Source organism: Mustela putorius, unplaced genomic scaffold, assembly GCF_011764305.1.
Source record: "Mustela putorius furo isolate JIRA1106 unplaced genomic scaffold, ASM1176430v1.1 tig00000743_pilon_pilon_pilon, whole genome shotgun sequence".
Classification (NCBI taxonomy): Eukaryota; Metazoa; Chordata; class Mammalia; order Carnivora; family Mustelidae; genus Mustela; species Mustela putorius.
This window is the reverse complement of record NW_025421464.1, coordinates 7,318,638-7,321,139: the sequence shown is the minus strand read 5'-3', so window position 1 is coordinate 7,321,139 and position 2,502 is coordinate 7,318,638. Positions and strand designations below refer to the sequence as shown.

Here is a 2,502-nt window from a genome sequence, read left to right as displayed (position 1 = left end):
TCCCCACTGAGCAGGAAGCCCAATGCAGGGCTCGATCCCTGGACCCTGGGATCGTGACCTGAGCTGAAGGCAGATCTTAACTGACTGATCCACCCAGTTGCTCTTGGCAAATGTTTGTTGAAAGAATCAACTGTAGCATCTTTTTGTACATGAGTGTCTCTAGCTCTCCAGCCTTCAGGAGTCACTGTCTCCTTGAACATCCACTGAATATCGGCCCCCAGCTCTGCAGAAATCCATCTGAGTCTTTGGAAAGTGCTGATATATGTTTCAATAGATTTGTCCTACTTGTGTTTTTTGTTGTTGTTCTTGTGTGTTTCTCTGAATGAGTCTATCGCTTCTGGCTTCTCTGTTGTCACCAGTGGCTATGTCTTAGTTTCTTCTGGTTGCTGTTCTTTGCCTAAGCCATTTTACTCCAAACATCCTAATGAAGCTAAGGCTGTTTCCAGGACAACACAGACTCCAAACTGCCCTGGTCTTATTTCTGCTTCAGAAGCACATGGAGTCATGGGCCTCTGATGGTCGTCACAGCATTTTCTAGTTTATCTGTGCTGGCTTCCTTGCCAACGTTCAGCCAGGAGGACATGTCCATTTTCTGGAGCTTGGTCATAATCTCCGATCTTCCTTGTGGTCCATGAAGTCTCACAACCCAGATGGGATGCTTAAATGGAACCCTAGGGGCTTCTGAGAAGGTGTTGGTTTAGAGGGGAGGTCAGATGGGAGAAGATAGGAAGGAAGAGAGGATGGTGGGAAGAGGAAAAGCAGAGGAGAGAGATAGCCTGACTCCACTCCAGCTGCAAAAAGCACCCACACTACCTAGACACTCACTAAAACACAGATTTCTGGGCCCCACCCCAGAGTTTTTGACTCAGTAGGTTTGGGGTGGGGACCAAGAATTCCCCCCCCCCTTTTTTTTCTTAAAAAAAAAAAAAAAGATTTCCTTTTATTAACCCTCTATAATACTTCCATCCAGATGACTACAGCTTAAAATGGATCATTACCTTTTTGCAGGTTTTAGTAATGCAGAGGAATGGATAAAATCCATACAACAGTTCAGAAAAGTTCACATCACCAACAGCTCAGAATATCTGATGCACCAACCCTACATTATTTAAAAAGAATCATCAGAAATTAAATACCACAAATAAGATTCTTTTATTTGTCACCATCAAATGTCTGAATTTTAAACAGATTCTTGGACTGGTGGCTCATCTCCATCAGCTCGCTCAACTTTAGCACCGGTCTCATCCCCAGGAGCTTTTCCAGAATTCCCACCTCCACCACGAAGCCCCATGAGCTTTCCCAATTCAAACTTGGGCTTCTTCAGCATTTTTACTTTTCTAACAAAGACTATCATGGAGTGGATAAATGGGCTGACAAACTTTTTCTATACCTTTTCTGATGCTGTCTGGAATCAATTTATTGACCGCTTCCTTCAAGTCATTTGTCGGTGCCTCTTGGGTCATGATCTCCATCATCTTTTTTCTGAATTTGGTGGACCTGTTCGTGCTGAGCTTAAGAGGTCTTCTGAATTGGATTATTGCATTTTTTAGTAAAACCAACAGAAAACAGATGAAGCAAATAACCATCAGTAGTCTTGACATAAACATGAGCTTCAATCATGGTCTGCTGTTTTTTGGCCATGGAGCACATTTTGCCATGGGTAAGATCCATGCCATGGAAATTAGTCAGGCAGTCTTTGCCCTGAACAACCTCGATAATTCGTTTGAATTTTCTAAACTCAGCTTTATCATTCTTCAGATCATCAAGGCTCCTGTCAAAAACACAACCTTGAGGCCATTAGATGCAATTTTGGCTCCTTGAGTTCTTGTGACTAATGTTTTTCCAATATTTCTTATATTGAACATAGCTGGTGCTTTCACATCATACCAGTCTTTCTTAGAAAATGGATCAACCACTTTCTTCTTGCCTCCCTTTTCGCCGCCTTTCTTAAGGCACTTGTTCTTGCCGACCGCCATGGTGATGCTCAGGGAGCAAAAAGGGCAAGAATTCTCATCTCTAACAAGTTCCCAGGTGATGCTGATGCTGCTGGTCAGGGGACCACGCTTTGAGGACCACTGACCTCATCCCTAACTACCCTGGACACAGCACGCCCCATTTGGATATGTTGTTTGCTCTTCACAATGGGCAATCAGATCTGCTCCTTCGAAAACATCCTCGCAGCCAAGAGCAGAGCCCATCTGTTTGTTCATATAGTAGCAAGATGTCCAACAAATCCCCAAAGAATCTAACGAGCAACGTGGATCCAACTCTTTATTGTCTGTCAGAGAAAAGGCATCCATGCTTGGTAATGAGCCCTTAGTTGCTCTGCTGGGCTCCGAGGCCAGAATAAAGCACCTTGTCACCTAGCTGGTAAAGGCCCTGGTGGAAGATATTGGACCAGAAGGCTTAACCACACCACAGTTTCCTAAATAGCACCCACTTAACACCCCATTAAATTGGGGGTACAGTGGATGGTTTCTACGTTCAGAACCCCATTTATTT

At 44.0% G+C, this 2,502-nt stretch overlaps 1 pseudogene; it reads right to left on the bottom strand.

The window, feature by feature from the left end:
• Positions 1 to 1,180: 1,180 nt before the first annotated feature.
• LOC101690517 lies at positions 1,181 to 1,976 on the bottom strand (annotated as a pseudogene).
• Positions 1,977 to 2,502: the final 526 nt, after the last annotated feature.